This window comes from Hypanus sabinus, chromosome 9 (assembly GCF_030144855.1).
Source record: "Hypanus sabinus isolate sHypSab1 chromosome 9, sHypSab1.hap1, whole genome shotgun sequence".
Lineage (NCBI taxonomy): Eukaryota > Metazoa > Chordata > Chondrichthyes > Myliobatiformes > Dasyatidae > Hypanus > Hypanus sabinus.
Window position 1 is genome coordinate 160,651,257 of NC_082714.1, and position 14,939 is coordinate 160,666,195.

The following is a 14,939-nucleotide window of genomic DNA, read 5'->3' on the forward strand; positions in this document are numbered from 1 at the left end:
GAGGGAGGGATCTTGAGGTGCAAGTCTGTGGCTCCCTCAAAGGGGCAACACTGGTGAAAGGGTGGTAAAGAGGGTGTGCGCCGTGCTTGCCTTCATTGTCCGGGGCATTGAGAAGTGGCGTTAGGAAGTGACAATGTGGCTGTCTAGTTCTGTGGTTCAGCCATGTTTGGAGGGCTGTGTGCCATTCTGCTGGCCCTGTCACAGGGTGGATGCAGAGAAGATGCAGAAGATATTCACCCAGCCAGGTATCAGACAAGAGGAGATGGACAACAAGTTGTAGCGTTTGCTCTAAAGCTGGGGCTCCCAACCTAGGGTCCGCGGACCCCTCAGTTAATGGCAGGGGTCCGTGGCATTAAAAAGGTTGGGAACCACTGCTATTGAGAGTCTATGGCTGAAGTGTGACCTGATATGAAAAGCAGAAATAAGGTAGGTGGTCAGAATCTTTTACCAAGGCTGGAAATGTCAAATACTGGAGGGCATAAGGTGAGAGGTCAGAAGGGAAAGTTTAAAGAACGTAAGCAGGGCAGGTTTCTTCAAGTCATTTATTGTCATTTCGACCATAGACTGCTGGTACAGTACACAGTAAAAATGAATTGACGTTTCTCTAGGACCCTGGTGCACAGAGAGAGAATTGAACACGCTGCCAGGGGAAGTGTGAAAAGCAGATTATGTAAAGTCTCTTGGACACAGACAGAGAATGGAGGGATTTGGAGCACGTGTGGGCAGATGTGCAATTTAATATAACAATATAGTCAGCACACATGAGGCCGTAAGCCATAGGGGCAGAGTTAGGCCATTCAGCCCATCGAGTCCGCTCCATCATTTCATCATGGCAGATCCTGGATCCCATTCAAACCCATACACCTGCCCTCTCACCATATCCCTTGATACCCAATCAGGAATCCATCAATTTCTGCTTTGAATATACCCACAGACTTGGCCTCAACCACAGTCTGTGGCAGAGCATTCCACAGACTCATCACTCTATGGTTAAAAAAATTCCTTCTTACTTCTGCCTTAAGTGATCACCCCTAAATTTTGAGGCTGTGCCCTCTAGTTCTGGATACCCTCACCAAAGGAAACATCCTCTCCACATCCACCCTAGCCAATCCTTTCAACATTTGGTAGGTTTCAATGATATCCCTACGCATTCTAAATTTCAGTGAGCACAGTCCCAAGGCTGTCAAACACTCCTCATATGTTAACCCCTTCATTCCTGAAATCATCCTTGTGAACCTCCTCTGGGCTCTCTCCAATGACAACACATCCTTTTAGAGATAAGGGGCCTAGAACTGTTGACAATAGTCCAAGTATGGCCTGACTAGTATCTCATAAAGATTCAGCATTATCTCCTTGCTTTTATATTCTATTCTCCTTTAATTAAATGCCAACATTGCATTTGTTTTCTTTACCACAGACTCAATCTGTGAATGAACCTTCTGAGAGTCTTGAACAAGGACTCCAAAGTCTCTCTGCACCTCCGATGTTTGAACCTTCTCCCCATTTAGATAATAGTCCGCAGTATTGTTCCTTTTACCAAAATGCATTATCATCCATTTCTCAACACTGTATTCCATCTGACACATTTTTTGGGTCACTTTTCCAATTTGTCTAAGTCCTGCTGCAATTGCATTCCTTCTTCAGAGCTACCTACCCATCCACCTATCTTCTATCATTCACAAACTTTGCCACAAAGCCATCAATCCCACTATTTAAATCATGAACAAACAATGTGAAAAGTAGCAGTTCTAATACTGACCCCTGGGTAACACCACTAGTCACTGGCAGCCAACCAGAAAAGGCCCCTTTATTCCCAGTTGCTGCCCCCTGCCTGTCAGCCATTCCTCTATCCATGCCAGTATCTCTCCTGTAAAGTCATAGGATTTTATCTTGTTAAGCAGCCTCATGTGTGCCACTTTATCAAATGCCTCCTGAAAATCCAAGTAAATGACATCCACTGCCTCTCCTTTGTCCACCCTGCTTGTTACTTCTTTGAAGAATTCCAACAGATCTGTCAGGCAAGATTTCCCTTGACAGAAACCATGCTGACTTTGACTTATTTTATCATTAGTCTCCAAGAACCCCAAAACTTCATCCTTAACAATGGACTCCAACAGTTTCCCTACCACAGGCTAACTGGCCTATAATCTCCTCCTTTATAGAGAGGAGTGGCCGAAGGCCTGTTCCTGCACTGTGCTGTTCTATGCTCTGTTGTGTTCAAGCCCCACTTTGGACAGAGGAATATGTACAAAGGGTAATTTGCACTATCAGATACCCCACTTGGAAACAGTTGATCTGAGGTCCCTGTCTAATAAGGGTTGAGAGGGATAATGAAAGAGCCATGACAGAACAGCAAGGCAGACTCTATGGGCTGAATAGCCTAGTTCTGTTCCTATGTCTTGTGGTCTTTGTGGTCCCTTATGGCTGACCGGCAGGAGGCACAGAGTGGAAAGAAAGGGAGCTGCAAGTGACTGGTGGTGCTCCACAGGGGCCAGTATTGTGGTCACTTCTTTTCACATTATATGTCAACGGTTTGGATGATAGAATTGATTGCTTTGTGGCCATGTGTTCAGACAATGCAAAAAGATAGGTTGAGGGGCAGGTAGTGTTGAGGAAGCAGGCAGTCTGCAGAATGGGCAAAGAAATGGCAGGTGGATTGTAGTGCGGTGTATGGTCATGTACTTTGGTAAAAGAATAAAGGCGCAGAGTATTTTTTAAATGGGGAGCAAATTTAGAAATTGGAAGTTGAAAGGGGATTTGGGAGCCTCAGTGCAGGATTCTTTAAAGGCTGACTTGCAGGTCGAGACAACAGTAAGGTAGGCAACTTTCAAGAAGTCTAGAATATAAAGGCAAGGATGTATTGCTAAGTCTTTCTTTACAAGGCATTGGTCAGACTGCACTTGTGAGCAGTTTTGAGTCCCTTATCTAAGAAAGGATTTGTAGGCATTGGAGAGGGTCCAGAAGATGTGCATGGAAATGATCCCAGGAATGAAAGGGTTAATGTATGAAGAGATTTTGATGGCTCAGGTCTGTGGTCGCTGGAGTTTAGAAGAATGAGAGGTGATCTCATTAAAGCCTATTGAATATGGAAAGGCCCAGATAGAGTGGATGTGGAGAAGTTTCCTATTGTGGAGGAGTATAGTGGGTACAGCCTCACAAAGTACGGATATCCCTTTAGGACAGAGATTAGGAGAAATCCAAATGGTGGTGAACCTGTGGAATTCATTACCACAGACGGCTGTGGAGCCCAGTCATTGGGTATATTTAAAGCAGAGGCTGATGGATTCTTGATTAGTCAGGGCATCACAGGTTATGGGGAAAATAAGATTGAGAAAATCAGCCATGATGGAATGGCAGAGCAGACTTGATGGGCTGAATGGCCTAATTCTGATCCTGTGTCTTTATGGTCTTCTGGTCTCGAGGCAGGAAGAGAAAGGGAGCTGGCACTGTTGATTATCAAACCAGTACTTGCGATGGCTTCCTCTGCAGAAGAGACAATCCTGTTCCCTGCATCACAACAGGAACATTTTAGCAATGCCTCATTGGCTGCAAGCAGCCTTGGGACATCCTGAGACTGTGGAAGGTGAGCCGGACAGACAAGTCTCTGCTCTGTTTCTCTACCTCATCAGGAAAACCTGCGTTGAGGTCTGCAGTGTCCAGAGGCAGCGGATGGGACTCAGAAGACCAGATCCCATGGACTAGATGGGCTGAAGAGCCTGGTTTTGTGCTGTAGTGTTCTATATGAGTCTAGGAATCAATGTGGCCCCATGTGTAGCTTGCTCATTTAAATAGAATTAGTCATCACTGTGGAGTATCACAGCAGGGAAACAGACCAGAGTAACACACACAAAATGCTAGTGGAACATCTGAGTCCTAATGTAGGGTTCCGGCCTGAAACATCAAATTTTTATTGCTCTCCATAGATGCTGCCCGAATTGCTGAGTTTCTCCCCACATTTGAGTCCGTGTGCGTGAGCATGCGAACTCAACCTTACCGACCAAGATGCCCATCAAAACTAGTCCTACAGACCTACATTTGGCCCATGTCCCTCTCAACCAGGGGTTCCCATACTTTTATATGCCATGGACCAATACCATTACCACAAACCCCAGGTTGAGAATACCTGCTCTAAACTTTTCCCACCTTGTCCATCCAAATGTCTTTTACATGTTGCACCTGCCTCAGCCACTTCCCCTGGCAGATTGATCTTAAGAACATAAGAGATAGGAGCAGGAGTAGGCCAATCGGCCCCTCAAGCCTGCTCCGCCATTCAACAAGATCATGGCTGATCCAATCTTAACTCTAGTTTTCCTTTGACCATCACTGTCCGAGTGAAGACGTTGCCCCTCAGCAGCTTTTTAAATCTTTCTCCTCGCATCTTAAGCCTGCGCCCTTTCATTTGGAGCCCTCTTTCCCTGGGGAAGGCAATGGTGTGCGTCCATAGGGTACTTCGGATGGCTTGAGCTTGGCGGGCCGAAGGCCCTTATTTCGGAGCTGCACAACCCTGCGACTCTGTGACACTGGAGTCTGAGTGTCCTTCAAAATTATTGGCCTGCTAAAGCAAAAAGGGAAACTCTGACAAAGATTTCTCTCTCACTCAAAGCAAGCAAAAATCTTTAACAGTGAATAGCTGCTCATTTGACAGGCTTGTAGCGGGGAGCTTGGCCTGATGCTCAGGGGCAGCTCAAACAAGCATCCTCTGTTCTTGTCTCTGCAGTACAGGTAACTGTATAGTTTGTACATGGGCCTGTAGTCTTCCTCTGGCACAACGTTCCGGAACCCTGCCAAATCTCCAGACCCTCAGGGCTCGTTTGTTCAGTGGAAAGGCGAGACGACAGACCCCCGCACATCAGTATGCAGACATCCCTGAGCCGAGGTGACTGAGTCCCATCGGGGACTGGCCTTTCACAGTACACGTGGGTGTCTGGCATGGAGCCAATACATTGAGTCATTGAGTATTGGAATCAAAGAGAACCGCAACACAGAAACAGAGCCTTCAGCCCATCCAGTTCATGCTGAACCGCTACTGTGCCTACTCCCATCGACCCACCTGGACCATAACCGTCCAAAACCCACTCACCCATACACTTACCCAAAACCTCTCTCAAATGATGCAACTGAACACACATCCACTCATTCCAGACCCTCAACACTTTCTGAGGGAAGAAATTCCTCTTCATTGTTCCTCTTAAATATTTCACCTTTCACCCTTAACCCATGATCTCTGGTTGAAGTCCCACCCAACCTCAGTTGCATCTCACAATGTTATAAAATTCTATCAAGTTGCCCCTCTGCCTCCAACACTACGATATGTACATTCTTCCCGTCACCACATGTGTTTCCTCTGGATGTTCTGGTTTCCTCCCACAGTACAAAAGGCATGTTGGTTGGTAGGGTAATTGTTATGAGTAGTTGTCCCATGATTAAGCTAGGGTTCATTGAGGGGTTGCCGGCTGACATAGCTCGAAGGGCTGGAAAGCCAGCACCACACTGTAGCTCAATAAAATAAATTTTTTAAAACACATTTGTCCATCTTTTTATTACCATTACTCTAATCCTGGTGGATTTTTTCGTGAGAATGTCTGAATAAAGTATATTCCCTATTGGAATATACAAGTGAATGAGGCAGAAACTCTTTGTCAGTATCTACACTAAGTGGTTACTTTATTGGGTACAACTGCACACCTTCTGGCTAATGCAAATATCTAATCAGCCAATCTCGTGACAACAACTCAATGTATAAAAGCACAAACAAGTCATGAGAGGTGCAGTTATTGTTCAGACCAAACATCAGAATGGGGAGGAAATGTGATCTAAGTGACTTTGACTGTGGAATGATTGTTGGTGCCAGATGGGGTGGTTTGAGTATCTCAGAAACTACTGACCTCCTGGGATTTTCATGCACAACAGTCTCTAGAACAGAGTTTCTCAAATGGGGTTCCACAGAACCCTAGATGTAGCTAGAGGCTCCATGAGAGATCGTGTTTTTTAAAAATAAACTTTTTTTGATTCTAATAAAAACACAAAATGCTGGCAGAACTCAGCAGGCCAGACAGCATCTATGAGAGGAGGTAGTGACGACGTTTCGGGCCGAAACACTTCATCAGGAGTGAAGTAACATGGGATGGTCGAGGGGGGAAGGGATGGAGTAGAGAGCTTTTTTGATTCTAGAATTTACAGAGAATGGTGCAATAAACAAAAAACAAACATCCAGGGAGCAGCAATTCTGTGAGTGAAAACACCTTGTTAATGAAAGTTCAGAGGAGAATGGCCAGAATGGTTCAAGATGACAAGAAGGTGACAGGACCTCAGATAATCACATGTTACAACAGTGGTGCATCTTTGAACAAACAACACACTAAATTTTGAAGTGGATGGGTTCCAGCAGCCGAAGACCATGAACATATGTTCAGTGGCCAGTTTATTAGGTACAGGAAGTATCCAATAAAGTGATCACTTAATGTAGATTCTCTATCAGAATAAGGCATATAAAGTTTTCAGAGAATATAGTTGTAGCCTTACCTGAACTCAAATGTTTTAATAGAAAACGTATTAATCAGACTAAAAAGGAAAATTTGTTTCGAACATCTACCCAACCTCAACTAAACTCGGATATTTTTGCAGAATATGCATCCTCTCCTTGGAAAACCAAATGCTTTATAAGAATACAGATGCACCTGACTTTTTTTTGAACTATTGGTTCAGAAGAGCACAGTAGCATAGCTGTAAGCGTAATTGTTTGCTGCGCCATTAATCGGAAGATCGGGGTTCAGTTCCTGCCACTGTTTGTATGTTCTCCCCGTGACTGCGTACTTTAGGTAGTCCAGTTCTAAGTTATAAGGGCTAGAGTTGGTAGTTTGTGGGTGTCCTATGTTGGCACCAGAAGTATGGCGAGACATGCAGGCTGCCCCCAGTACATCTTTAGACTGTAGTGGTCATTAACGTAAACAACACATTTCACTGAACGTTTTCACAAACACAAGAAAATCTACAGATACTGAGAATCCAAAGCAAAAAAAAACACACAAAATGCTGGAGGAACTCAGCAGGCCAGTCAGCATCAATGGAAAAGAGTAAACAGTCGAGACCCTTCATCAGGACTGGAAAGAAAGATGAGAAGTCAGAGCAAGGAAGTGAGGACAGGGAGGAAGAAGTACAAGGTGGTAGGAGACAGGTGAAACTGGGGGTGAGGTGAAATAAGGAGCTGGGAAGTTGATTGGTGAGAGAGATGAAGGGCTGGAGAAGGGGGAATCTGATAAGAGAGGGTAGAAGACCATGGATGAAAGGGAAGGTGAGGAGCACCAGAGGGAGGTGATGCACAGGTAAGAAGACAAAGTGAGAGAGTGAAACAGGAATGGTGAAATGGAGGGCAGTTACAGCATCAGGTTGGAGGCTAACCAGATGGAATATAAGGTGTTGATCTTCCAACCTGCAACAGCAGATGAGGCCATAGACTGATGTCAGAATGGGAATGGGAAGCAAAGTTGAAGTGGGTGGCTACCAGGAGATCCTGCTTTTCATAAACTTTAAACACAAACTGGGCCTGCACTCACTGGAATTCAGAAGAATGAGGGGTGACCTATCGAATGGTGGAGGTCCTTGATAGAGTGGATGTATCAGTCATCTTTAAAGATGAATGAGGAGGAGTGAGACCTTTCCGCTCACTCCTTCTCGTTACAACCATCAGGGATGAGGTGCAGGAGCCCGAAGGCTAACGTTTTACGTCTGTTCCTAATGTTTTAGGAACAGCTTCTTTCTCTCTGCCGTCATGAACTCCTACATTAACCAAGTGGTCCACGGTCCCAGGTTGGTAGCTGCAGCTCTAGTGTTTACAGAAAAAGATTCGAGAAACAAAAAAACATCCAGTAATCAGTAGTCCTGTGGGTGAAAATGCTTTGTTAATGAGAGAGGTCAGAGGAGAATGGACTGGTTTGAGCTGACACTAACTCAGATAACCATGCAGTACAACAGTGACGTGCAGAAGAGTATCTTTTAAAATACAATACATCGAAGTGGATGGGCTACAGCGGCAGAAGCACACGATCATAGACTCAGTGTCCACTTTAATAGGAGCTACAGGAGATATTGGGTTTAGGCCAAGTTGTGAGTATATTCAGGGTCAGGCCTGCTCCGGAGGTTAGTCTTACAAAACATTTGAGTTCAGATCAAGTATTTTCTCTTCAGATATTCAGTTACATTGGGTCAGGTGTCCAATCTGCTAAATATCTGATGTCACATAGAGCATAGTATACAGGAGCAGCTTAGCAGTTAGCTTAACACTATTACAGCACTGTCTGTAAGATCAGAGTTTACTTCTCTCCACGATTTGTAAGGAGTTTGTACCTCCTTCCTATGATCATGAGGGTTTCCCCTGGGTGTTCCAGCTTCCTCTCACATACGGGTTGGCGTTAGTGAGTTATGGGCATGCTATATTGGCACTGGGCAATCGTGGGCTGCCCAGCACAATCCACCCTGATTTGATTAGACGCAAATGGTGCATTTCGATGCATGTTTAGATGTAAACAATGTCAAAGCTAATCTTTATCTTTCGTTCTGATATAAAAGAGAAGTTTCAGATCAGATCAGATTTCCTATAACCTTCAGGATCAGATTGAGAATACATTTTGATATCACAAAGTATGCACCACAATCTTCTAAAATCATTAACATGCACTAATACACATTAAGACCTACACTTATCAAGAGCCCAGAAGATATAGAAGAAGAATGAGGCCATTTGGCCCATCTCTTCTGCCCCACTATTTCATCATAGTTGATCCATTTTCCCCTCTGACCCCCGATCTCCTGCCTTATCCCCTTATCTCTTCATGACCTGACCAATCAAGAAACTATCCACCTCTCTCTTAAATATACATAATGACTTGGTCTTCACAGCTGCCTGTGGCAAAGAATTCTACAGATTTCCCTCCTCTAGCTACAGATTCCTCCTCATCTCTGTTCTAAGAGAACACCCCTCTATTCTGAGGCCATGTCCTCTGGTCTTAGACTCCCCCACCATGGGAAATATCCTCTCTATGGACCTATGGACCTACTTTTAGGGACTCTGAAACCATGTTCTCAGCATTATTTATGTACTTATATATTTATTGTATTTGCACAGTTTGTCTTCTTTTGCACACTGGTTGTTCATCAATCTTTGTGTACATTTTTTAACTGATTCCATTGTATTTCTCTGCTCTACTGTGAACACTGCAAGAAAACAAATCTCAGGGTTGTATATGGTGACATATACATTCTTTAATAATAAACTTTTTTTCAACTTTGAACTTCCTGACCTGCTCCATATTTCTACCATTCTCTTATTTTACAGTTCCAGTATCTGCAGATTTTTATTTTGGATTTTCGTTCAACCACCTTGTACGCTATGCCACACGTCCCCTTTGATGGATTGCTGATGTGTCGGAGGGAAATGTCCAATATGGCCGAGCCTTTCCACACTGCAGAGGGGTTATAAAGAATTGAACTCATTTGGCACCTTGATGTAATATAGTGGCTGCAAACCCCCATCTCTCCCGAGATGAGTGATCAGAAATGAATCCAGCTCCGTCTGCACTGGTCCCAGTTGTACGCTCCGTTGCTACAGCAGGTGAGCACAAGGCCCATAAACCACGTTAGATTTATATCATTCCATATTTGCTGAGAAAGCTGTTTAGACACAGAGAAATGTGATATCCCAAATGCTGAAAGCAGTGCCCGGGCCATCAGACCTGAGAAACGATTGGTCTCTCAGCTGTGATTTCCACTTCATGAATCCAACAACCCTTGTAACTAGAGAGTTGAAGGTTCAAAACCCCTCCCCAGGGAGTTGAGTGCAAGTACCTGAACCGATGCTCTGATCAGGTGGGTGAGATGGTCAACTCATCCCACGGTGCAAATGAAGGATGTTGCCTGGATTAGAAGGCATGTGGTATAACGAGAGGTTTGACAAACTTGTTTACTTTGGACCAGAGGAGGCTGAGGGGAGATCTGATAGAGGTTTATGTGACTATGAGGTGCACAGATAGAGTAGACATCTGGTATCTTTATTCCAGGGTCAAAAGCCAGTACTACAGGGCATGCATTTAAGGTGAGAACCAGAAAGTTAAAATGATAGCTGTGGGGCAATATTTTTTACACAGAGAGCGGTGTGTGCCTGGAATACACTGATGATGATGAGCCCTCCATTGGCCAGGGTTGAAGGTGCATCCTTAGCTGTTCAGATGCACAAGCCAGGCCATGACAATATGGAGAGCAAGCTGTTCATTTAGCAAACTTCCCCTCTCCACACAAAGGAACGGCAGAGACCAATACAGTTTGACACCAGAAGCGCCACAGGAGTTGCCAGTCACCATTGAACTCAACATTGGACTGTCTTAGGGACTCCAGCTCTGGATTTTCCCTCGGAGTTTACTCCTGAAGCCTCCCCCATGAGTGGGTATCGCCGCAAGGCAGCGGAGGTTTGAGATCAGAGTTTTCCTTCTCCTAGATGAGCTGCCAACCACGGCTGACGAGCCCCATCTGTCCAAAGTGACTGGTTTTAAGGCACCAGTAACCTGCATTTGCCCCCTCTCCTGTCAGTAGAAACAGTTCTGCTGGGTTTTGTTGCTAAGCCACACGTGAAGGCCAGGAGCTGGACTTGGTTGTCAGAGGCTATTTGAGGCACACGCCATTTAATAGGTGGAGGGAGCTAATCCCCACTACCACCCCTAGCTATAACAATCTTGACGAATCGCTACTGGAGGTGGTAATGGCGGTAAACAACCTTTACCAGATACTACCTGGATTAGAGGGCATGTGTATTGACAAGAGGGTGGACAAATCTAAGGAGTGGCAGAGGCTGAGGGCAGATCTGAAAGAGGTTATAAAATTATGAGCAGCATAAATAGAGTAGACAGACGGTATCTTTATTCCAGGGTTGAAATGTCTAACACCAGAGGGCATGCATTTAAGGTGAGAGGAGGTAATTTCAAAGAAGCTATGAGGGGCAACTTGTTATGTAACTGCAAAACGTTAAACTGATAAGGAAGACGCAGGAGTCTGGAATGTGGGTCTAACTTTGGGCTTAGACCCTACGATCATAGAAGATAGGAGCAGAATGAGGCCATTTAGCCCTTTGAATTTGCTGAGCCATTTCATCATGGCTGATCCAATTTCCCTCTCAACTCCAATATTCTGCCTTCTCCCCATATCGCTTAATGCCCTGACCAGTCGAGAGCCTATCAACCTCTGCCACAGATAGTTGTGAGGCCAAGTCTTTATGCGTATTTAAGATAAATAATTTCATAGATTCACCACTCTCTGACTAAAGAAATTCCTCCTCCTCATTGTTCTAAGAGGATACCTCTGTGTCCTCTGGTCTTGGACTCTCCCACCATTGGAAACATCCTCTCCACATCCCATCAAGCCCTTTCACCATTCAACAGGTTTCACTGAGGTTCAAATATCCTGAAATGCTTTTCTTTCGCAAACATCCACAAAAACAGAGAAGTGCCCCAAAGAATGAACGACAATTAAACATGAGAACCCCAAAGATCCCCCCAGCTCTCCCCCCCACCCCCGTGCGCATAAGCAGCACCAAGTAACAATCTCCCCTCCCCCCCACCGGCAAAAAAACACACTCCCTACCGAGCACAAGCATGAGCTAAGCAATGGCAAAGACGCAGACCAAGGTTACCCCAAAGGCTTCGCACTTCATCTGAAATTCGACAAACCACAGATTCTCTCTCTCCCTCGCAAGGGAGAGGGAGGTGTCCCCCACTTTCACAGCGAGCGGGAGACATAACAACAACCTGCTGGTTTACGATGTTAAAAGTCCGTATCGTCCCTTATTTTTAGCTCTGTGTTTGAAGATTGCCGAGGTATCCTTGGGTCTTCGGGCCCACAGCGAAAGATTTCCTGGCCTCCCTAGCGACACACGAATCTCCTGCTGCGACACCGACCCTCGATCTGCCCGTCTCCAGAGCCCCGAGATCTTAGGCTTCCGAACACGGTCGAGATCCTCACTTGGCATATCGAGAAACGGCCAGTCGCGGAACCCCGAGAACGGGTCCCATTCCCACAAAGGACCGACTCCAGGTCAGGGTCTTCAAAAGAACCCTGAAAAGGAAAAATAGAGATATTAGAGGTAGAACTAGAGCTGTTTCTGAAGATGTAAGCAAAGGAGTCACCGTTGGGTGCCATCACTCCTCCTAAGCTCCTCCCCTGTTTTTTTACCCTTCACTCTTCTGAATTCCAGTGAATACAGTGATGCACCATCAATAACTCACACTGAGACATAAGGCGAGATATCGGCTTTTATTGACTGCATAGTTCACCACATACAGGCCCCGAGCCATCAAACACCCTTCATATGACAAGCCATTCAATCCAGGAATCATTTTTGTGAATCTCCGTTGAACCTTCTCCAGTTTCAGCACATCCTTTCGAAGATCAGGAGCCCAAACCTACTCACAATACTCCAAGTGAGGCCTCACCAGGGCTTTATATAAAGTCGCAACACTACACCTCTGCTTTTATATTCCAGTCCTCTTGAAATGCTAGCATTGCATTTGCCTTCCTCACCACAGACTCAACCTGCAAATTAACATTTAGACGATCCTGTGCAAGGACCCTCAAGAAGCTGTTGGGGGAACTCAGCATGTCGAGCGGCAGCTGTGGGGGGTGCAGGAACAGTCGCTATTTCAGAACCTGAGGCATAAGAATTCCATTCCCCTCCCCCACAGATGATGCCTGATCTGCTGATATCCCCCAACAGCTACCTGCGACTCTGGATTCCAGCATCTGTGGAGAAGCCGATGATTACCTCATGATCCAAGTGGGATCTGCAGAGGAGTTCTCCCGGGTTCGCTCACCACCTTGGGGGCACCCAGCACGATGCCCGTCATTGCGCTGTGACTGACACCGGAGCAATATGCAGTCCTCACGGTTATGAAACGCTGCTCTTTACGTCAGCTGAGCTGGAGATGGTTCAGAGCTTCAGGTTCCTCAGTGTAAGCATCTCCAATAGCCGTCCTGCTCCAACTTCACGTCACAACTTCCTCAGAAGGGGAAGGAAATTTGCATGTAACCTTTGACCCTCAATTTATTTTATTATTGTACCACAGAAAACATCCTGTTTAGATGTTTACCAGCTTGGTATGGCATCTGCTCTGGCTGGGACTGCAGAGGGTTGTGGACAAAGATCAGTCCATGACAAAAGCCAGCCTCCCTGCCATGGATTCCATATGTACTTCTTGCTGCCTCGGTGAAGCAGCCAACATAATCAAGGACCCTGCATACCTCAGCCATTCTCTCTTCTCTCCCCTCCACTGGGCAGAAGATCCAAAAGCCTGATAGCATACAGTATTTCCCCAGGCTCAAGGACATCTTCTCGCCCACTCTTGAACATACCTCTTGGCTGATGAACTCTGGCCTCACAATCCAACTGGACATGATCCTTGTACCTTACTGTCCATCTGCATTGCTCTGTCCCTGTGGCTGTAACTGTAACAAGAGCATGTTCTGCATTCTGTCATTGTTTTCCCTTGTACTGCCTCAGTGTTCTGATGTGATGAAATGATCTGTATGGACCGAGTGCAAAACAAAGGTTTTCATTGTATTTCAGTACATGTGACAATAATAAACCAATTTCAAGATTCAAGATTGTTTAATGTCATTTCCTGTACACAAGTATAAAGAACAAAATAATTGTTACTTCAGGTCCATTGCAGTACAAAGTAAAAAACACAATAAAGCAAAGACCACAGTAGTAATTAAAAACGGTAAACATAAATGCTTAAGATAGCTTATTCACATTGATTGTATGTCCATGAACTGACACCAGGCACAGGAGTGTCTGTACACAAGGTGACTCTGACAGGAAATGATAAGCAGTGGTGGTTGGGGGTGTGGAGAGGTGGGTCAGTGGGTGGTTGGGGGTGTGGAAGGGTGGGTCAGTGGGTGGTTGGGGGTGTGGAAGGGTGGGTCAGTGGGTGGTTGGGGGTGTGGAAGGGTGGGTCAGTGGGTGGTTGGGGGTGTGGAGAGGTGGGTCAGTGGGTGGTTGGGGGTGTGGAGAGGTGGGTCAGTGGGTGGTTGGGGGTGTGGAAGGGTGGGTCAGTGGATGGTTGGGGGTGTGGAGAGGTGGGTCAGTGGGTGGTTGGGGGTGTGGAGAGGTGGGTCAGTGGGTGGTTGGGGGTGTGGAGGGGTGGGTCAGTGGGTGATTGGGGGTGTGTAGGAGTGGGTCAGTGGGTGATTGGGGGTGTGGAGGAGTGGGTCAGTGGGTGGTTGGGGGTGTGGAGGGGTGGGTCAGTGGGTGGTTGGGGGTGTGGAGAGGTGGGTCAGTGGGTGGTTGGGGGTGTGGAGAGGTGGGTCAGTGGGTGATTGGGGGTGTGGAGGGGTGGGTCAGTGGGTGGATGGGGGTGTGGAGAGGTGGGTCAGTGGGTGGTTGGGGGTGTGGAGAGGTGGGTTAGTGGGTGGTTGGGGGTGTGGAGGGGTGGGTCAGTGGGTGGATGGGGGTGTGGAGAGGTGGGTCAGTGGGTGACTGGGGGTGTGGAGAGGTGGGTCAGTGGGTGGTTGGGGGTGTGGAGAGGTGGGTCAGTAGGTGGTTGGGGGTGTGGAGGGGTGGGTCAGTGGGTGGTTGGGGGTGTGGAGAGGTGGGTCAGTGGGTGATTGGGGGTGTGGAGAGGTGGGTCAGTGGGTGGTTGGGGGTGTGGAGGGGTGGGTCAGTGGGTGGTTGGGGGTGTGGAGAGGTGGGTCAGTGGTGATTGAGGGTGTGGAGAGGTGGGTCAGTGGGTGATTGGGAGTGTGGAGGGGTGGGTCAGTGGGTGATTGGGGGTGTGGAGAGGTGGGTCAGTGGGTGGTTGGGGGTGTGGAGGGGTGGGTCAGTGGGTGGTTGGGGGTGTGGAGAGGTGGGTCAGTGGTGATTGAGGGTGTGGAGAGGTGGGTCAGTGGTGATTGGGGGT